At 37.9% G+C, this 23,741-nt stretch overlaps 1 protein-coding gene across 10 annotated transcripts in view; it reads right to left on the bottom strand.

The window, feature by feature from the left end:
* Positions 1 to 23,741, bottom strand: part of MECOM (MDS1 and EVI1 complex locus) — a 552,991-nt gene that overhangs the window by 124,509 nt on the left and 404,741 nt on the right. The window contains exon 1 of one of the 10 annotated variants that reach the window (XM_046002465.1): positions 17,025 to 17,043. The exons of the other annotated variants lie outside the window; for them this stretch is intronic. The gene's annotated coding sequence lies outside the window, so the exon portion shown is untranslated. Of the gene's footprint in view, positions 1 to 17,024; positions 17,044 to 23,741 lie in introns of those variants that run through there. 10 annotated transcript variants of the gene reach the window in all.

Raw genomic sequence — 23,741 nt, 5'->3', positions numbered from 1 at the left:
TCAGTTTAGTGTCAGACACGTGGTATTTTGGAAGAGCAAAAAAACAAGCAAGAAGCAAAAAAAAAAAAATTAGAAAGGACTATATGAGAGCTTGGTTAACTTAATGATATCTTGGCTTTCTCCACAATTTACATTCTCTTAAAAAAAATTTATGCCATATGAACTAATCATTTTTTGCTCCATTTCGACTCTACTGTCTCAACTTTCACTCTGCTGAGATAGCAACATGGGGGTCCATTTTCCATTCTGGACACACCTGAATAACTCCAAACCAATGGACCTGAACCAGTTTTAAAGATCATCAGAGAAGAAAATGTCGTAAGATTTTTTGGTGTTTTGATGGATTTTTTTTGTTTGGTTTTTTGTTTTTTGTTTTTTTAAATAAATGTCTCTGACTCTTAAAGCAAAAAAAAAAAAGCTAAATTTGAGTTTTTTAATTCCTTAAAAACTGTTCCAACTTAATTTTTTTTTTTTGCCAATCATACAAGATAAATCAATTTATTTGCCTAGAGAAAATGAAGTTTTTATTTGAAAGAGGGTCCTAAAACTGAACCAGAAGTTTCTGTTTATTTTACCAACTGGGACCCCGACTTCAGCAGTAAACACTTCCTGCTCCCATGGCTGAAAGGCTATATATTATCGGAAATAATTTCTTTAGTCTGTGACTGGAGGAAGAAAAGTGACTTGGCCTTATTTATCTTTTTAAGGGGCTACATGGATTTTAGTGTCCTTGAAAACAAGTGACTGAGAACAAAGAATTAGCAATAATACACATCTGTATGATACCATTCATCTAAAGATCTCAAAGCATTTTTGAGTGTCTACACTGCCCCCATCGTTCAATTGCTAAGGCATTTTGTTGAAGGAAGGCAATACAGCTATATTTGTTCCCCTCTGTGGCTTTGTACAAGCCAACGTTAAAAAAAAAAAAAAAAAAAAGGCAACACGTATAGGTGTCTGCGGGATTAAGCAGGGCTCATTCAGCTTGCAGCTCTGTCAAACTTGCACCCCGGGGGAAGCGTAGTGGTCAAAATTAATTTAATTATATAATCAGGCCTTTAATATTAAATAATGGAAAAGACCTATTTGAAGGGACATAACATACTTTTTTGTTTGCAAACAGGAATAATGAAGACTTGGAACACTCTATCTATTCTTATATTAAAAAAACAAAAACAAACAAAAAAACCTAATGCAAGTAAACTCCTTTTGATTAACAACAAACTCTTGAATATTTTTTCAGTTCTAGCTTTCAGAAACTCCTGGTTACATTTCAATGAGGGAAAAAAGGTTTTTTTGTTTGTTCATTTTTTAGCTCTCTCTCTCTTTGGCCCTTATTGTAAGTGATCAAATACCTTAATACTAATAAATGTTATGAGATATGAATCTTAAGAAGCGCTTGGCAGATGATTCTGGAAACCTTTATCTCTGCATGGATTTATTGGTAAATATATTCTCGTTAACTAGAAATGGCAGCACAACAATTCTTATTTTATATTGCAATTTTCTACCATTAGAATAAATCAGTCTGAAAGTTTACAAAGGAAAAATATTCATTAAGACCTAAACTACATATTATGTATTTTACAAATCTAGGTGGAATCCCAGCTGCAAAAATGGGAGCATGTGAAGATTCAGAAAACCAAATGACCAGGCTTCTCTTACAGACGTCTGAAAATAGGAGGGCAGTTTTTAGAAAGCCAGTATTGTTTACTGAAGGTAGCCATGTCTGGGTAAGTTCTGCTTATACCCCACACTATTTAATTATTCCTTAGACAATATTTTGTGGATTAACGTCTTCCACAAATAAAGCACAAATAACTAATGTGAAAGGGGACTTATGAAGTACTTTCCGGGAGACCCAATGTCCACCCCTCCCTTTTCCTTCTTTGAAAACAGCAGACTTTCTTCCAGAAGAAGCAATTTTACATGGTGTGTAAAACCGACCTTGGACAAAAAATGGAACACAAAGATTAATCACTTATGGTGAATTTAAACATGAATCCGTGGAAATTCTCCTTTTCTGAAATCCTCCATTTCTTTTAAAACATTCTGGTAATAAATTGCTGCGAGTTTTTGCCATATCCTATGTCCTTACTCACTTGGAACAATTGATGCTTGGCACCCATTCAACGATGGTTACATACACTTGTAAAAACAGGAGCCAGTTCAGTTTCCCTTTAAGAGTCATTTAGTGGAGTTATGCTCATTGATTTTTACTCTCATTATTAAAATTCCTCATTAAGCCTGCCTGAAAACTGAATGTGATTCCTTTTACCTGATGTGGCAAAATTCGCCCTCGCCCCTCCCCAGGACTATTTTACTACAAAAGAACAATAGATTTCCTTGCTGGGTAAAGTAAGAGCAGTGTGACTAATGCACTTTCTATCCTACAGAAGGCCTAATATTGTTAATTTACAAAATCAATTCAAGGGAACCACTTTGAAGGCAAACTAGGGTCGTGCATATGGATCTCTCCAGAAATGATGTGTCAGTTCCAAGGCTGGCATTCCGCCTCGGCTGGCATCTAGCAGTTTTCGCTCTTCCAGGCAATTTGGCCCTTGATTTCAAACAAATGCATCCTGAAGGCCTAATGCCAGGAATAGTTTGATATGATTTATGCTTCGTATTTTCTCACAACCCAGAAAATTTTAGACCTAAAAGACATATTTTTTCATTATTTAGCATTTGCTGTGAGTCGTATGTAAGCCAAAGTTATTTTAGTGTCAACCTTAATTTTTCCGGACCTCTGACTGAAGTCAGCTCAACAGTGTTTCCACCTCTTGTTTGTTGCACAATAAGAAAGTTTGCTGGCTGCTATCATTGCTGCCTAAGTTCCAAGTCTTTCTTTTCTAATGGTGGGATGGCAAAAATAACATTTGGTTGCCATTGTTTGATGTCAAAATGACCACCATTTAAACTCCCCCCTCCAAGAATTTACTGTTTCAATCAAATTCACAGCAGTACTACTCTTATTTATTCCGAGTTTATGCATATGGAAAACTTAGATGAATTTCTTTGGAAAGTAAAAATCATCTCTTGGTATCCTACCAGCCCTAAATAGAAATCAGTTGTGTTGTTTGTAGCAGAGCTAAGGCATAGATATATCTTAAAAGCAAGAGCTGAAATGTTCCCAAATCTCTCAAATGACATTTGTCCACTGGCCACCAGGTCATCAGTGGTCAAATGTGTGGTTTTCCATCAGCTTCCTGCATTCATTTTTTTTTTTTTAATTTCTAAACTGAAGAGAAATAAATGCACTACTTATTTAAGCAAACCTTCTCTCAAAAAACAAACAAATGCACATTAAGCCATCTCCATATCAACTATTTACATGGACTACTTAAAACTACTTAAAACAGAATAAATATATTGCCCCATAACTTCAATGTCATAAAAACACATTATGGGTTAATTTAATCCCTACCTAGCCACACAAATCAACAGGAATGGTTCCATGTAGAATGATTCACAGAACACCCCATCCCCACACAGGAGGGTGGACTACCCACAGGGCACGTAATGGGCACGGCAGATTTAGAGGATAAACACATGACAGAACAATGTGGACGACGAGGCCAGAGTAGACACTGACCACGTGACTGTTGCTCAATTCTATTTGATTTCCACAGATAGGTTTCTCACCTATTGCCTATGCAAGTGAACTATAGCTAGACCTGGATTTATTTTCCTGGGGTCTCCCTTTGATTTTTGATAAAATATTTCTGTGGATGCATGAAGGTATAAAACAAAAACAGGAAAGATTCAGATTCAGGGTTATGTTTGGGGTTTGTAATAAACTAGAACATTGGACTTAAAAACAATACTGGTCAAGTCCAGATAAAGTAGCAAAATCGTTAGCTTTTTAATAAATTGTTCACAATTAATGTAAACTTACCACCACTGACAGGAAATGCTTACAACAAAATAAATACAGTGCCCATAATTGAAAAGTTATAAAGATACAGACATAGAGTTGTTTATCTCACTCACCCACAAACCTAATCGGTATTTTACAGCCTGGCTCAGGCACTGACAACAATTTCATTATACAACCTAAATTCTCAGTGTTTCTGATTAAATACTTTTTCCTTTTAATAACTGTATAGTGAAGTTAATGCTTATGACAGTAACAATTTGACCACTGTAAATCACGCCAGGCTAAAGCTTTCATAATACAGCTTGTAAGTTGAAGAGCTACAAGAGAAATTATATTGTAATGATGAAGGAAAGAGGAGTCTTATGGGGTACTTTAAAAATAAATTTTTAAAAAATCCATAAATTCAAGAAAGTTCCAGAAAAATGATCCATTTAATCAAAGTTGTGTGACAGGTTTTGAGATTCTGAAAAAAAATATCATTTTAATATAAGAAGACAAAATTTTCAACAAAGTGATCATAAGAGCAAGACTGTTATTTAACTTGCCGTGAATCTTGTAAATCTTAATGGAGAACACTAAAATCAGGTGCATGCCTGAACTAAAAGCCTTAGTGACCAGCCAATGTAATGGAAAGTTACTTTAGGCAAGGATCCCAACAATACCACAACTTGGATGGGAAGTTTACAAGGAAAAACAGGAAGTGATGCCAGGGATCACAAAAGGACACTTCCCTTTCGATTGGAATGACTATCTTAATGGCCCAAGGAGTGCTATGCGCCCTGGGGGAGGCAGGGGGAGGCAGAGTGTCTCTCAGATCAAGCCCATAACCTGTGGTCTCCCACACTGACTTTGAAGCCTGTGGAATACCAGGTCAGATTAGGAAAAGTTCCTATTTTGTGACGAAATACTACAGAATGAGGTCTGTGTCACCTGTAACTTTTATTTCACCCTTCCGCACCTGGTAGGCAAAGAGCCTGACACTTCTCACCTAACTCCATTCCAGGTAATTTAAATATTCTCTCTTTAATTACTTAGAAGATTTTATTTTGACCAAGCATGTTGTGCGGTATTGAATTTAAATTTATCGTGGGAATGGGTTTGGGTGGGTATGCAAATTCTTCGGAGTGTTTCTTATTACCCCTTCCCTAGCAGCTGCCCACACCCACACATGGGTGTGCTTTATTCCAGGACTGAGCTCTGCCAGGCTCTTGGTGTTGTGTTGGACCTGGCAGGTCTGTGGTTCACTGTCCCTTCCAGTGTCGCTGCTATGGCCTTTTGTGCAGCATCTGTAAGATTCAGCCGGTTATCTTCACTTGCTATAAAAACAAACACTCAAGGGCCAGAGTCAAAGAAGTCACTTGAAAATAATTTTATAAGCAGAGGTTCTGGGTTTTCTATTGTTCTGCCTTCACTCTAGATCAAGTCTTTCAAAAAAATCTTAAGGTCATCTCCAGATTACAAAATAAATTTATAACTCACATTCTTTATGCTGAAAAAAGAAATAAAAATCAGGAGGCTTACTGAAGAGTTAGAAAATAAAGCTCATTTGCTTCTCTTCTCAGACATCACTTGTTGAGTGAGACTTACCTACAGTTTCTACCTGTCCCCCACCTGCGGGCAGTTCATTTTCTTCCTTGCTTTTTTGCCTTAGCATTTATTTCTATATAATAAGCTACATATTTTTAACTTGTTTATTATCTGTCCTTACTAATAGAAGGAGAAGCCCAAGAAGGCAGAAATATTTGTGTTTTGTTGACCAGTACATTTCCTGAGACTAGACAGTGCCTGGCTCATAGTTGGGGCTCAAAAAATATTTGCTGAATGAGTAATCAAATCAATGAGAACAAAGAGGAAGATTAAGGAAAGACAGAATAAAATAAGTTTACTGGTGTAGATTCTAGTTTTAAGCTGTTTGGATTGAAAAGCCAATTTAGGAAAACTGCCTTTTCCTAGTTGCATAAACTCAAGCAAGCTATTTACCTTCCCTCCTTTTCCTCATCTGTGAAATGGGGGAAATTCCAAGACTATCTCATAATATCGTGAGGTTTAAATAAGATAACCGATGTTTGCATAGAATTCACCAATTCTGAGACAGTGCAATGAATGTGTTAACAATTATTATTATTACTACAATTATCATCATAACTATCACCCCTCATCATAATTTTAGGAAGATAACATTCGGTAACAGTCATGACTGGTTACTTAAACCTACTTCATTAAATGACATTTTAGAGTCAATTCACAATTTATTCTAGTCTCTCTTTACATATTTTTGTCTGGCTAAACAATCAATGATCCAGCTATCCAAAGAGAACTGTTTCTTCCCTCCTCAACTTCTTTCTATGCAAGGATCTGAATGATGTGCCCGGAAACTGTCCACTCACTGCCTTTGGCCATTTGGGCCCATGGGGTCTCCAGGGTCTGAAAGAGATGTTTCAGGGAGGGTTAGTGGGCAGCTTCTGCAAGTCTCATGGTCTGGCTTTGGATGGTTTGGGCAGCAAAAAAATGTTAAAATGAGAATAATCACTTAAATTTCTTCTTTTCCTTTATTTATTACCCATGCATTCATTGCACTCCTTCATTTACCCACTCCTTTGTGATACATATCTTGACTCTTCACAAAGGTATTATAAGGGACACAAAGGTAAATCAGACTTCATCTGTGTCACCAAGGAGCTTGGCACCAGTCGAAGACAAAGTAGAGGTCTGAGTGAAGTGCTTTGGTTGTTGCTGTTTTCTGATAATTCTAGTCTTATCTTCTAGCTGCTCCATAGATGTGCTACCCCAAATGGCAACCACTAACCACATGTCACTATTTAAATTTATTAATTTAATTAATTAAACTTAAACATGCATTTTCTCAGGCCATTGTTTCCTAGAGCCATATTTCAATATGGCTCAATAGCCACATGTGGCTAAAGGCTATTTAACTGGATAGCACAGGTAAAGAATATTTCCATCATCACGGAAAGTTCTATTGGTCAATGCTGCTCCACAGAATATGAGTAACTGATGCATTTATAAGGAAGGAAGAATTTCCTGGGGTCCATCATTACCCAATATTAGCTAGCTTATTAAACCAAATGTAACTGAAATGGCCAGCAATAATCATTAGCAGAGATTCCAAATTAGTTTAAAGGTACCTACAGTTTTGAAATTAATTCCAAACACTGGCTGCCCTCAGTGCCTTGTTACAGCCTCTTATTCCTGCCATTAGACAACAGCGAACCCCACATATGGTACCCTGACTGGTCACATGATTTTTTAATATCCACATGATGGCACTAAAATGGCCTATTAGATTTACAGTGTCATTAACCTTCCAAAATAAAATGAGAGTCTGCTCTGGCAGGGGGAAAAAAAAAGTGTGACTGCTGTTGGGTTTTGGGTAACCAGTCTGTGAGGAAACGCTGACAGGGGTCAGTGTGACATCATCTTTCATCCGGCCCCAAAGCTGTCAGGTCCTCCCCAGATGTCTGAAACGCAGATATAAATTTTCATTATCCAGCAGCAAAGGGCCAGAGGTACACCAAATGAATTTTTTACCAATCAAATTATAGCTCATTGCCAGATTAAGTGTAAACGCTAATTTTGTGAGGTTTTCTTCTGGTCATTTATCTACAACTCCACAAAGTAACCTTGCTGAAGCTGGAAAGATTTCTAAATCAAATTATTGTTTTTATAATCTTGTTGTGGACACCAAAAAATTGAATAAAAAGAAATTCCATTAAGAATGAGCGCAGCCTTCTTCCGTGGAACAATTAGATTTTTTTTACATTTTTTTTTTTAAAGAAAATGCAAAGCCAGGGAATATTAAGGAATCAGAGAAGACAGGACTTCACCATTCCAGGCCTCAATTTATCCATCTATAAAATGGTGGGACTGGATATGGTAATCACTGATTCTGTGGTATAAGAATGGATATAAGGATCTATGCTTCTGTACTGGAAAATTTCAGATTCAAAGTCCTCTATCTTTAACATGAGGTTTGGGGACAAAATATCTCCCAATTAAAAGATTGGGTGGATTGCCTAAATTCACTATCTATTTATTGCTTGGAGATTATAACTCACTTTCCCTTAGAAACAATATGACACATGGTACATCATAGTACTATTTCACGTGACAAGGAAATATAGTTGCACCATGACAGAACAAGGAATCTATTACTAGTAGTAACAATACTATAGGAGTCAACCACTTGATTCAACAATAAGTAGACTGGAAAAGAATTCATGTTTTACTCCAGATGTCAGAAGCTGCATCTCTTCTGCTTAAGACTCTGTAGCCCTTCTCTCTTCCTTGAAGCTCCAACCCACTAGTACTGACTCCTCCTAGGACCTCAGGTAGGACCTCCAGAAGGGTAGGGTCCAGCCAAGGGAAGCAAAACAGTGGAAACGGAGGGTGTGATAGGAGAAAGAGGCAAAGGAAGGTCTGGGCATAGGAAGAAAATACTGAGGGAGATCTGGAAGTCCTGCCAGGCATAAAACCCAGAAGTCTGTCTCAAGAAAAAGAAAAACAGTGACTCTTAATTTTTCTTCTGAGCCTCTGCACTGCTCTATTTGATTACTGTGCCCTAGGGTTCTTCCAAGTTAGTATCCCCCCTACCCCCAAATGCAGATACTTGTAGAGAAAGAGGCCTCTTAGGTAGCAGGAATACCAAGTCCTTGCCCCCAAACACTGAAAGGCTACATTTCAGAGACAAAAACCAAACAATGCACACCAACTCTGGGCCTTTGCATCTAGGATGTGGTGGGATAGCTACACTAAGAAGCATGATGGGAAGAAGCATGATGGGAAGCATGAAAGGGGAGAATAATCTTAAGAGAAGATGGAGAATGTCAGCTCCCACAGGGCCCATTGCCAGGCTTCCTTCCCTTCTACCCCTCACCACCAACAGTATGGCTATCTATGTTTTAGACTGGCAAAGGAGTGTCTGTGGGAACACAAAAGCCCGCAGTGATGAAGCATGTGAATAAGAGGTGAGTGGATGAAAAGTCAAAGCAATGGCGAGGAGCCAGGTGTTCATAGAACAATGAAAGCCCAAGTGAGTTGGTTTATTGTTTGAAGGGCTTGAGAGAGAAGCTCTCCACACCTAGCCCCAGTACATGTAACAGCTCACAGTCATCCACATTCAGAAAAGCCCAGTTCTACCCTAAGTCACTCACTTCGGAGGAAACCCTCTGCCGCAGCCATCATACTCCCATCTGTCCCAACAAACCTCACAGTAAAAACAGAGTGAGGCCACTGGAGATAGGATGAAGGGAGAGAAATAATTCCCCAACCCTTGCAAATACTGAGATAGCCCATTGTTTACAGTGTGACTTAATTTTTAAAAAGCTGGACTGGGTTTAAAATGTACAACATTTGTGATCCACCAGGGATCCAGAAGCAAGGTGGTGGGGCCTACAGAGAATCAAGAAACCTGGAAAGTCCCATGGGCTGTAAGGCCATCCAGCACTTGGCTAACTGTGCAACAATCTGTTAAGTTGAGCATAAATGAAGGATACAAATTAGATTTCCCCTGAAAGCCACAAGATTAAACATTAAGGGGCAAGTTCTTGGCAAAATGTATGCGAGTATTTCCCAAAACCAAGTTTTATTTAAAAAAAAAAAAAGTTCACAAAGTCTGTTAAATACATTGGTCACATTTTCACATACTTAAATGTTTGCTTAACTTAAATGAACAGAGTATTCAGGTAAATCAAGACAGAGATGATAATGACAAATCTAACAAATTTACTGATTTGGAAGACTCTAAATTAGTTTTATAGAGAAATGGTACTATTCAGTATCAATGTGAATTTTAGCATGAAACCACTACTATCTAACAGTAAGAACATATAAACTATGGGGGAAATTAAAAATTATCAGTAGAGAGATACTGGGATTTCATTTTCTTTTTCTTTTTTTTTTTTAAGATTTTATTTATTTATTTGACAGACAGAGATCACAAGTAGGCAGAGCAGCAGGCAGAGAGAGAGGGGGAAGCAGGCTCCCTGCTGAGCAGAGAGCCTGATGCGGGGCTCAATCCCAGGACCCTGAGATCATGACCTGAACCGAAGGCAGCGGCTTTAACCCACGAGCCACCCAGGAGCCCCTGGGATTTCATTTTCAATATCCCATAGTCTGTCTGTTAAGAGCTAACGTTAACTAAGGAGGGGTTCTACTGGCCCAGCTGCTTACACGTACATGCCTGGACGTCACCATCTCCAAACCACTGAAGATGGAGCAGGTTGAACAAGGTCGATATGTGTAGGGAGGGTTGCTTGTGTTTTTGAAGCACATGGGAGAGAGAAAAAAAGCTCTGGGCTGGTGGTCTTAGCTGTATCTTTTCCTAAAATACCAAACTCAAAAAAAAAGGACCTGTACCCAAGGGTACCCTATAGATGCAGATGAAATATTAAGTGGCTTACCCTAAAACCATTGCACAAAAGGCCATAGATCAGTAAAAGAAATTAGTAGATACAATGGACATGGCTCCAAAAAGTATATGTGAGATAAAAAGGGGAAATTGCCAAAAGGCATCTGATTTCAACATATGACCTTCCATTGCCTCTCTTTTTAAAAGAATTTATTTGAGAGAGAGAGCAAGCAAGCACAAGCAGGGGGCAGAGGGGCAGATGGAGAAGGAGAAGCAGACTCCCTGATGAAGGGCTTGAACCCAGGGCTCTGGGACCCCCACCTGTCAAAGGCAGATGCTTATCCAACTGAGCCACCCAGGCACTCCACTTCCATTGTCTCTTTTTATGCATTCACTAAGCTAACAATTTCTGAGCACATATTCCATCATGCATTGCCCAGATGGCCCACTATCTCCTTGTTCTCTTCAAGGTGGACCCCCTCCCTGTCATCCCTGCTCCACACTTGGTTTTTAATGCAAGTGCAAGGAGAGTGAAATGAACATTATGGGTAACCATGAACCCATTAAGGGCATCCTTATAGCTAATTTCACTTGGCTAAGAAAGAATAAGGGATGGAAGCATAGTGTGATTTCCTGTAGGGCCCATCATCCCTCAGAGGCATTCTTTTTCTAGATCTATTATAACGATGAATAAAGCAATGGGAGGAAACTACATGTAAAGTCTTTTATCTATTTAAATGTCATGAATTACATAATTTTATTTCTTAAACCCTTCTGGCATTTCTCCACATAGGGTCCATGTCAAGAGCTAATATCAAGCATCTACTATGTGCCAATGAGGTGCTGTTTTTCTCTCCATTTTATACATGAGGGGATCGAGTCCCAGAGAATTTAGGTAACTCGCCCAAGGTCACAAAACTAACACTTTAACATAGGATTGAACTACATTTTTTCCCCTTCATGCATTTACATACAATGCAGATGTAGTCTTTTTATTCAAGAGATTACATGCAATAATCAGTAATGGAAAGGGGACTCAAAGTTGTTCTTCAGGGCTCACACACAGAGATCTTACACAAACTTCTTATCGACAGCAGGAGTTTCACCGACTTGTGCTACACTCCAAAGCACACTATAAGCAGTTCTATTTCTTCCCATTGACCAAAGAAAGTTTTTTGTTTTGTAGTATATGTGGCAATGAGCAGGAGAACTGATGAAGTTGTTTGATTTGAGAGGATGTTCACAGACCATAATAGGGAACCCCTACCCTTATGTGTAAGAGGGACCTAACATTATCAGTCTTTAGTTTCTTGACTGTGTGACCTTGCCTGGACACTGCAGCTTCCCTCTTTGAAAAAGATTATTTGCACTATTCAGTAAAACTCATTATTCTATCTTATAAAATAGTCTGTGATGGATTGCTGGGAGAAGGAGGCAGTAGGTTAAGACTACACACACTACTAATATTAGCAATCATTTACTAACAGGAAAAAAGACTAGACAGTTTTCACAGAACAATATAAATTTTTAAAAATTCTCATGACCTTAAAAAACAACAACAAATACAAGTTCTCTTTGTAAAACTTGATTATTCGTTAAACGCAGAGAGAAAGGGAGTGGGAGAGCATATATAAAATGGATTCTGAACTTTACAATTCTTTTAAAATTCTGTCCCATACCTGTTTTGATTTTGGCACAAAATCCTGTTTTGGTACAATATCCAATTTTTCCTAAACTAGAAACCCATTTACCAAATGGGTAAATTTGTCTACTGGGCAAATAAATGTTTCTGAGAAATTCTGTACAGATTTTCATTTCTCTGTATCAGACAAGAGAACTGGTAGGTTATTAGTGCAAATTGTTTTCTGGCTATGGGGACAGGGATGTCATGAACAGGCTCTGACTCCAAGCGGATGATAAAGGAGCACACCTGAGTGATGAAAACTTAAGATCCACTCCCTTAGCAACCTGAGCGAAAGTTTTGCCCTTTCTAACTAGCAGGCTAGACATAGCCTTTTGCCCAGGAAATGGGTTGGGGCCGGGAGCGGGGGAGTGGGGTAGGAGGAGACATCAGTGAAAAGAGTTATTGATATAGATGCAGAACTGTGCAAGCCATGGGATAAAATAGCTTGTCTTGAAAAGGAAACAAGATTAGAAACATGACAGTATTTCATGATGAAGCACATTCAAGATCTATTTCCCAAAGTGGGTCTCAGCATGCAGGAGGCAAAAGGGGGCAGTCCTGCCAAATTTGGGACTTCGTCACTCTGAAAGTGAGCCCAAACAAAGCGTGGGTTTGGAGCAGTGTCCCCAATGGGAACAATGGTTTTCTCATCTGAGATTCTTTCTCCCAGACCTCAAGAACAATTGAGACAAATGGATTCAAAGGTCAAGGGAACAGACAGACAATGCTGGGAACGCCAGAGAACCCAGCGACAAGCCCTTGTGCTTCCGTCACCACAGAGAAAATGGACAACCACCAAAGTAGCTTAAAGCAATCAGATTAGGACAATCTTGCAGAGTTCCTGAGCAATTTCTGTGGTTTTGACTGAGTTCCTCCTCCACGGTAGTCTGTGCCACAAATCTACCACAGATTTGGCTAAACAGATGATTTTCTTAAAAAGAATTATCTATGGTGGTTTAACCATATCTCGGGTGATACTACCGTGGGAAGTCATGATAGAAATATGAGCAAGTGGGGCGCCTGGGTGGCTCAGTGGGTTAAAGCCTCTGCCTTCAGCTCAGGTCATGATCCCAGGGCCCTGGGATCAAGTCCCGCATCAGGCTCTCTGCTCAGTGGGGAGCCTGCTTCCTCCTCTCTCTCTCTGCCTGCCTCTATGCCTACTTGTGATCTCTGTCTGTCAAATAAATAAATAAAATCTTAAAAAAAAAAAAAGAAATATGAGCACGTGACTTGTTTCTCCTCACCTCAGTGCCATATCGGCTGCCCCTCACCTCTCATCATTTAAAATCAGTCATTGTGCAGGGGGATGTTGGGAGCAAAGAATAAAAAGGAACTGAAAAGTAGCAGAGGATGGATCACCATGCTCTTTTAAGCTATAATTTACACAGAGACCGTTTTTCAAGAGGCTTAAAAAAAAAAGAGGGGTGTATTTTTGTAAGTCTATAGTAGACTTTTTCAAGAAAGTAGTATATTAAAAATAAAAATGGGATAAAAATAGAAGAGAAATTTATAAAGGAAATTCAGAGATGTGATTATAGCATCACACTAATGACATTACAATTAACCTCAAAGGCATTTCCATGCAAACTTCCCTTTCCAACATAAGTCACTCCAGCCAAGGAATAATCCTGTCAGACTGAAATACTGCATACTTGGTGTGAGTCTAAAAGTGTTTCAGCTTTCTTCATTTTGTTTTTATTGCCAAGTTGGACAGCATTAGACAGAACTGTTCTGGAGTTAGAAGGATACAATAGTCTGCAGTTTTAAAAGGTTAAGTTTTTTTTAATGCTCTTAACTCAAACGTACCTTTTACATCCCAAACTGGGACGCTCTTGGAGCTCACACTGCACACTAAGACTTTGGCTCACTGGGTGTGATACCATCGGACTTAGTGAAGATGTGATTCAATGTTTTTAAGTACAACACAACATCACTTGATAAAACACATGCTGGTTATATGGCCCCAGCTTTTCACGCTCACGTATATGTGAGTGTTAACTGCACTGGATTGAAAACGCTAGTTCTGGCTCTCTGGTCAATGGTCCGTTGACTTACAGTGAAATCTTCCAAAGGGGTTCCGGAAAAAAAATGCTTTTCTTGTTAAAGAAACCGCCACCCTTACCAGCCCCTCGTAAGGAGCTGAAGGGCTTCCTTAGGCCACTTGGGGATTTGACATGCTTAGCTAGAAAGTGCCATCCATGTTTGTGAAATGGTTGGCAGCCACGCAACCATGCATCTGGAGAGGCAGTCTGGCCAGACACCAGAGAAGCTACAAGAGAATCCTAACAAAAAACTTGGAAAGCAACAGCTTAGAAATTATGTTCTCCATTGGCTATGGCACCCCCTGCCTGGCCTCCAGATCAGACTTGCCAGTGACTAGAGAGGCTTGATCCTGGATCCACAGTGAGGCGGGGATACGACTTCAGATCACTGGAGGTCACCAAACAGGGGGTTCTGGGAGGGTCCTTAGAGGTGAAAGGGACCCACAGGAGCCAGGCTCTGGATGTGGATTCCATTTCTACCACATTCCATAGCTTCTGGTCCCCTCCTGCTGGTCACTATTAAAAGCTGGGCCTCTCTGTGGTTTGGCTAAGGTGGCTACTCTGGTTATGCCCTGGAAACAGTGCTCATGAGTGTGAGATTTTTTGTATCCCACAAGCCTCTGCAACCAGGTACTGTTGTACTTTCTATCATATTACCATGAGACTGTTTTCTAATCAGTTGTAAGGATTCTCTAGTCTTTCAGCTATGAATTTTTTTCAGGTCATAATCTTATGTGGATCAAAAACATTTGTGAAACATGGAGTTGATTAAATACGATAAAACTAAATAAAGAAAAACCCAAATAAAAGAAGATTAAAAACTGCTAAAGAGCTCAACTTAATTACATTTTTGAGTTGTCTTCCTCCACTCCAAAGCATTTTCTGTCAAGGAAGAATTACTTCAGGGGCCTCTTTATAGGATATACAAATGTTCTCTTTGAATTTACCTCTCATTTTGCAGAAAATGTCTTTGGTGTCTGGAGGCAGCTACCTTTTCTCAGAAGTCACTGACTCACACAGTCACCTCAATTGCCCCTAAGCCAAACCTTTGTTACTTTAATCTACCATCTTGGCCTTTCTCAGAAGGTATTCTTTTTGTGTCAAAAGGAAAAAAAAAATCTGTCTTGTACTGGCTCCCTTTATCAAGTATATCATTTCTTCCTTTCTTGAGATACATGGGATAGGAAGCATCTAGCATCCTTGATGATATGATGACGCAGTGATTGCATTTCACAAGTAGAACCCTCAGCTTTTCTTTGGGAAACCAGGTCAAAGGTTGTTTTCATGGGGATGTTATAAATAGACCCATCTTTCTAAAGGAAGTTTGGATGGATTTCCAAGATACCAATTCATGACTATTTAATTTCTCATTATTTTTAGTCAATCATTCAAAATGTGTTTAATGAACATCTATTAAGTGTCAGGCTCTAAATTAAGGTTTCTCCTCAGAGCCCAGCTCTTATATTTAAGTCTTTTCTAGAATGGTTAAATCCTGCTCAGAAAGGGCCCTGTAGCAGTAATGACTGGCTGGGTTGGCTTCAAAGTTTTTGCTGAAAAGAGAAAGAAGGGTTTTCACCTTTTAGGGTTCATAGTCTAACTTTTACGCTAGGCCTACTTGACTTTATTTCCTTCTTGGTCACTGTAATGGCCAATCATTGGCTTATTTTCATAGTGGGTAAGGACAGTTTCAGCTACATATAGAATTGATTCTCCACACACACACACACACACACACCCCACTCAAAGAGGATCTTCAGTGACTTCTCCCACCATGTGTATGAATTTGTTCTTAGTGTTAAGATAATACAATGAATAATAGAGCCTATTTCAACTTGCCTTTGCAACTTCCACGTTTATTAACTCACCATTTATAGACATTTTTTCTTTAAATATTTTCCTTTATCCTTCATTCCATCATAAGAAGTATTTATTCTACAAAGGATTCTGAAAATACTCTTGGCCAAAATGTTATTTCTTACTGTTCTGGATGTTACTGCATCTATAGTCTTAATATCTCCAATTACTCACAATTACTCTCTTCTCTTATTTTTCCTTTTGTTGTGTCTATTGAATCAGACTGAAAGCTTCTCAAAAGAAATAGAAAGCATGCACTAATCTATGCACATTTTTGTTCTCTCATTCATCCACTCATTCATTCATTCACAAAACATTTATTGAGCGCCTGCTTATAGAGACATAAGGCAAAGTATTGGAGATGAGGAAGTAAAACAAGACATTCAAGTTTCTGCCTTCCAGGAGCTTATATTCTGGGTGGGCAGGAGGGGAGGAACACACCATAACAAGGAAATACATAAATAAACTAACAAGATACTTATGGCCTATGGTGAGTACCATGAAGGAAATAAAGCAAACAGGATGATGAGATTAAAAGAAACAGAAGTAAGAAACTTCAGACAGCTGCTGTCAGAGAAGTCTCCCCTGAGAAAGTGATATTTGAGCCAAGAACTGAAGGATGGGAGTGAGCCTTCCACACCAAAAGTTGGGAGAAGCATCGCAGAAAAAGAAATCATCGAGGAGCAGAAGGGAGGCCAATGTGGCTGAAGTATAGCAAGTGAGTGAAGGTAAAAGACAAATCATCTGTGGCCCCATGGCCAGGAAAGGAATTTGAACATTATTCCTTAAAGCAAGTTCTCAATATTTTTTACTGCTTGCTAAATGAAATAATGTGCAAATGTATGCATTTATCCCATAGACTTGGTTCAGCTTGAACAGTGTGCCCAAGTTCAGCAACAGTATTCTTTCCTAGTTCTAAATTGTTAATCCTGTGTCTATTCAGCATTCAACATCAGACACTGGCTGATGCCCCTTTAAAGTCGTTCTTGCACAAGTTCTGAGCAGTCCAGCCCACCGTGTATGATGCCTTGGTGTGTGTAGACAACATTACCCCTACCCAGTGCCTCTGAGTTAAAATGACTGGTCGGCATGGCTCAAGGCCTTAAGAGACTTCAAAGCTTTTCCTCTTCTCTGATCATGTGAGAAGGAATTCAGTTGCAAGGTTCTGTGGCTTTCTCATTTTTCTCTTGAATTTACCTTTTCGAGTTCTTCCAGACTCCGGTGGGCTTTCTGGAAAAGCATACCAAAACCCGCCGTTTTGAGGCCATTCTACAAGAAGAGTGAAAAACGACTTGGACACAAGAATCATGTCTTTTGAAATTTTCCAGTTCCACTACTGTAACCTATTATTTGCTGTCCTTCCAAGCATGATATAAGCAAACCACAACAAAAGCTTTTGTTAGGAGCCAACTTAATAGCTGAAAGGTTGTTCTTTAAAAAAAAAAAAAAAAGAAAGAAAAAAAGGAACGCTTCAAAGAACTGCTGTATTGCGACTGGCATAAGAACCACAGTGAGCTGTGAATCCATAGAAAGTAACTTCAGACACATCAATAGTGAGTGAGATGCTTACAGCAGGAAATGAGTCACAGAGGGAGTGTAAGAGACTATGGCCCCATTTTACATGGGAATCCAGGAATCATTTGAAAAACATATATGTGTGTATACATCGTTCTCAACTATGTTTGTGGTGTGGTTTGGGAATGAGGATTTTTAAAAATAAAATTCTTGAAAAGATTTTTTTTTAAACCACACTAGTCAAAGCTTCAATGAATCTTTGATTCAGGCCCCAAACACTGCATGTTGCCAGTTTTTCTCAGCTTAAACTCTGGTATGTCCCAGTGCCAAGCTGATTTTAACAACCTCTACCTTTCTAAGCAGCCCTTTCATGTAGATTTACTTGAAAATGGCATCTCAGCCTCTTGTCACCTCATGTTCTCTTCCAGACCATTCACCCAGGTCAGTTTCCTGGCAGGTCCTCAACAAGCAGTTGGGGGTTCTTCGTAGACTGAGCTTGGAGTAATTATGCTCTGTAATTGTGGAGTCAGGGCCTGTCTCCCAGTCAAGATTAGAAATGCCAAGTCATTTCCTGTTTTCAAATCCAAATGAAAGATACTGACGTCTGATACTGGTTTTCCTACATTTCAATTATTGTGGGGTACCCTGGAGCTGCTTTTGAAGGATTCTCTTTATAGAACCTGGGTCCCCAACATGGTGCTCAATCCTGGGCCAACACCAGAGAATACAGAAAATGATTCCAGGCATCACATTGGATAACTCTGTAGGACGTTTCGCCTGCATTCTGGCAACCTGGATCATATGGTATTGGAAATCTCATCTGGAGATGGACTTATTATCGGGTGCTTTGTAGAAACAGGAGGGCATCTGCACAAAAGGTGGGGGCGAAAGGCATTTGGCACACCTTAAAGGGTAAAGCACCTTCTTCTTAATTGTACAGATCCTTGTATTTTACAGCGCATTAAACTTTAAAAGGAAAGGTAGCAAAATTGAGCATCTGTTTTTTTTCTCTTAAATTTAACTCCTAATAAATACTAAGCAGAGTTTCCTCAGACCCAGTTGTGGGCAGATAAGCAGTTCCATACACACAGAACTAATTGCAGTGCTCTCTAAACCTCTCTTGATTGTCTTTTTTATTTCTCTGCCAGTGAAACCAGCTCTTAGCAATTGGGTTTGGGGAAAGATGACATCCCAGGGAAGAAGCACAGCCAAAACAAACAGGGTTAAGACAGAGAATGATACTCAAAATTATTCCTATTTATTCCATACTATAGTGCCTTCCATTGTAAAGTGCGTTCTGCATCTCAATTAGTCACGGTAATATGATTTTCATGCTGGAAATGAACCTGTGCATGTCCCCCAATTTCCTGACTTGGAGGAGTAAAATATGTGTTGCTGGTTATCAGATTTTTAAATGTATTTCCTTTTCACATCCATTTATTTCTCTTGAATGTGACACAAAATCTATAACATAGTAGATAAGGTTACACTCTGCCTGTTACACTTTATACTGACATTTCAAAAACTGAAATGTAAATGTGTCCCATCAGGTCAACTTCTTACAGAAATGTGTTTAAAGTACGATTTTCTTCAAAGAAGATGATGAGGCAGATTTCGGAATGGACACACAAGTCGTAACAATGGACAGGGGCCCGGGGAGGTGTGCACCTACCATCCCCCAAAGAGGTACTGGGAGTCATCCAAACAGTAACCATTGAGAAAGATGGCAAAAGTCATTTGGCCCCTATCTCTGCTGCCTTCTTTGGGTTGGAAAACACCAGCATTTTAGATTCCATCAAGATTCTTCAGTACTTTTAAATTAGGCAAATAGAATTAAATTATCGATTTAGTCCATTGTGTCACCAAGGAAATCATGGGAAGAGAAAGAGTGAAAGACTGGGGAGAAAGGATACAAAGCGATTTAGGGAAGAAAAAAAGAAGAAAAGGAAGGCAACACAGAGAAAGGAAAGAGTAGGATGTGAAAGCAAACCAGCTACTCGATAGATTTTTCGTTGCTTGAAAAACATCTAAGAAATGTCCTGAAAGTCCTATCATGATTTGCAATCACTAAGCTGATCTCGTTTGTGTGCAAATCACTGATTTGCCATTGTGTAAGTAAGTGAAAACAGTAGCCTGGCTTCCACTTCTTTTTTGTCATTGGCTCTTATCCCTGGCTGTATTTCACATTTCAACCTGCTCACCATATGTGTACATGCTTATGCTTTCTTGGCCACTAATTGCTTCTTTTTTGACAACACCATCTATATGTGCACAGTATATGGCTTTTTTTTATCACTCTAACCCTATTAATGCCCAGACTTAGGGTTCCCAGAGGAATTAAAATTAACCAGCTCTCTAAATATTGTTCATGAGTTGGAAAACTCCTGTATTTTAGAATCTCACTTCAGTTGTTTTTAATTGGTTTGCAATATTTCACCCTTCAGGGCTTGCCCTTAACTCTTCAAAGCATATATTAAAAAAAATTTATGAGACTGATATGAAAGGCAAAACTTAGGAAAAATAAACACTTCTTTTGGACAATGATAGTACTTATTCTATGATTTAAAGCTTGATTTTATAGTTTGGTAGAGATTAAACTCTTACTCACTTTCTACTGACTTCTATTATCATCAGTGAGACTTTTCCCTGCTAATAAGCTTCCAGCCTAATGTGCTCTATCAGCATAGGGCTCTATATAAAGCAAGTTCTTTTTTGGTGAATTTTTCTTTTAGAGCTGGAGATCCTGGACACATTAATTCACTTTTGGGTTTGTCATAAAATGTTGCTGTTTATTTCTAGAATATGGAAAGAGACTTCCCTTAAATACTTAGCTTTTGAAGAATGGTCACTTTGTATGACCTATAAAAACAAATCACTGACAAAATACCCCTAAACCACAAAGAACCATTTATTGCTAATGACAAATGCACGCACACACACACACACACACACACACACACACACACACACAGTTCCCAAGTATATTAATAATGTTTACTATTCCTCAAAAAAAGTGATTGGCCGTATGAATAAATAATAGTATGTCCACATTGGAACTATAGACTGCCATGTTTCTGTTACCAGGACAGAGGAAAATATTTTCTTTATAGTAAGAATAAACAAATTAATATAATAGTAGTAATATAGGTCATAGTCACGTAAAACAGAGATATTTTATTTCTATCTTCATTCTTAGTTCCCTCAAATGACAAAAACTTGCCATCTCTCACTCATAAGTTCTAGTATCAAACCATTTTGCTTTTTAAAAAAATAAGTACTATCAAGGAAGTGTGGACAAGCACATGAACCTTGGAAAGGCTGCCCCCACCATATTTCAAGCCGAAACTTTTTCTCCCAAGTAAACTCTCTCTTAGAGTGTTACAAAAGAAGCAACCAAAGATGACCTGGCTTTCAATTAATATTTGTTAAATAAATGACTGAATGGAGAAATGAATATATAAGCAGAAGAAATAAAACCACATGGGAGTACCAATCTGAAGTCAGTACCAGAGGAAACCCATTCTCAGACTGATTTTGCGTAAGCTTTTTCACATGTCACAGGATCTGCTATGTGTATATTTCTTACCTCTGACAAAAAGAAAACATTATTCAGAATTTCCCAAATGTGGGTGTTCTGTGTGCACCTCGAAGAGTGTTTATCACAGGAAAAGAGTCTCCCTGACTGATGATAATCAATACATGAGAAACCTTTTCTACTTAATGTAATGGTACTTTTCTCTGTGAATAAATAACATATACTTCTATAATAACTAGTGGCACATGATTATTAATTGTGAATTCCAAGGTTACAAACCTTTGACTCCATGTGCACGAATATTGAGGTACTTCAGGGTGCTCAGACGTTCACCAAACACCATTGGCTTTCATCTACTCTGGGTCTGTCACTTGACTTTTGACCTTTCATTTGGCACTGTCCTGTCATTTCTTTGGTTTTGCAAATTTTAGCTTCTCACTTGACCTCTCAACTGTGACCTTTCACTTGACCTGTGATCTCATAAATTCTGAAATCTCATACATGTAATTGGGGAACAAATAAACAAAACATCTGGATGAAGCTCTTCCTAAATTAAGTCTGACTAGATGAAACAGAACCAAACATTTCAAAACTTCGTAAGTAATGTAATATCCACTAGGATGACATGAGACTAGTAGAAAATAACCTTTGCAGAAACAACTACGATACATCAAATTATCAAAAAATGGTTCATAACTGTTAAACTCAAGCAAAAGCCTCAGAACCAGCTTCCATGAGAACATTTCTCTAATCTGATCATTAAACAAACAAACAAGAAAAAACTAAATAACTTCAGTTAAAAATGAAACAGCTTTAACGTGAGTAACACTGAATTTTATCATTTCACTACCCAAGCATGGGAGCCAGAGCTATTGTCTAAGTAAGTAAGAAAAGACTTCATCCAGAAAAGAACTGCATAACTCACTATAGTATTCCATAAAAAATCGGGGCTATTTAAAGTGCTAGCTCATCACTCTTAATCCCTTGCTTTCCGTAACAGTTCAACTATCTTCATAGCACCAAATTACTATCTCAACTAATCTTTATTGATACACGGGCTCCCTCATCTAGAATATAAGCTTCGTGAGAGCAAGAAGTTCATCTGCCTTGCTAACTGCCGAGTCCCCATCATCATCTTCTAGTTATTGAATGAACACATCTGTTGAATGAACAAAAATCTACCATAAATACAAGAGTCCCCTCCAAACATCACTTGACATAACTGTACAGCAGAGCAAAAGTCTAAAATAAATCTTAGTAGCTAATCTGAAAGTTATAAATACAGCTCACTCATTTTCTTTAAAGTCCAATACCCTTTGAAATTTATCCTGGGGTTTTCAATATTAGCATCTAATTTCACTTTTATTACTTTCTACCATTAAGATTTTTTTCTCCTACAGAAACAAAGACTTCCACAAAATCTCTTAAATTAATAAATGTTGATAATTATCCTCACATGCCAGCTCTAATATGAATTTTAGATATAAGTCAAACCTCTTGCTCATTAGAATACAGTCATGTTTCTCCCATTAGATGTCTGGATTCATATATTAGCAAACTAGTTTAAATTTATAGTGATAAAAAAAGAGTTATGAAATGTTGGAAAACATAAAATTTAACAATTTGCTACCTGAGATGACCACAAAGATATTATACTTGGGCATATTCAAGACAAAACTTACAATATACTTCGTATTAAGGTAAGGAAAACCCAAACAGAAATCACAAAACAGACAAACAAAAACCCTACAAACGTGCCACTGGAAAAAGTAATTACTAAATGAAACATTTTGGAGACCATCTCTCCCAAAGATTTAATTAGAATATTTCCTGGACTTCGTTATAAAACTCTTCATCAGGCAAAAAGCTGACCGTACCTAACAAATCTGATTAGAAAATCAACTTTCTCTTAAATAAGATCTTCTAAGGAAATCAATTAAAGGAAATTTTGGTTTGAATATTAAGAAAGAAAAACATGAGTTTTCACTTTCAAAATGGCGGTAGAACAACATCAAGAATTTCTGTATCCACTATTTAGTCATTTAACAAAATATTATAAACTGACATGTGCTAAAATTGAATATGATTGATCCTATAAAATTTTAACACCAAATAAATACCAAGAATGTCTTATAGTACTTAAATCTCATTTGAATCTATTACATCTTCACAATAACTTATCTGCAATAAGAATCTACAATAATAGATTAATAATATATATAGTTTGGAATGTAGAGTAATTCTCACCTCTTACAGGTTCCAAAATTCTAAATGAAGTGTTAAGAAACATGAATTGTTGTAAAAGCAAAATCTAAACTAATCACAAAACCAGAATTTTTTAACTTCCTCAAGTTAAGTTGAGTAAATGGTTCAAAGTTTGGCTACAGTTTGAGGTTCTTTCTTGTTTAATCCAAAGCAGTTCATTTTTCCTTAAAGGTAATCAAAATAGTCAGACATGGTACAAATCATTTTGTTGGAGGAGAATTATGTCTGTGGTTTATTTAAATAATGTAACACCAATAAGGAGAATTTTAAAGAATATTAGAGTCTTTGAAATATAGGAAGAAATAAAAATGGCAAAACAAAAATATAAAAGAAAATTAAGTACAAGAATTATTTTGTAGATACCACTGATATATTGGTCATACTAACAATATAATATATAAAGAATAAAATCTAGGTAATAACTATCACAAGGAATAACTTCAGAAGTTCACCTCAAGGGAAAGTTATTAACTACTTAGGAATATGTACTCACATATATTATAATCACAATTTCAATAACAAGTTCTGGAATTTCAGATAAAAATGACTATGGAAACAAGGAGATGTTCACCTTTTTGGATGCCCTAATAAATAAATTA

Source organism: Meles meles, chromosome 4, assembly GCF_922984935.1.
Source record: "Meles meles chromosome 4, mMelMel3.1 paternal haplotype, whole genome shotgun sequence".
Lineage (NCBI taxonomy): Eukaryota > Metazoa > Chordata > Mammalia > Carnivora > Mustelidae > Meles > Meles meles.
This window is presented reverse-complemented; position numbering and strand designations above follow the sequence as displayed.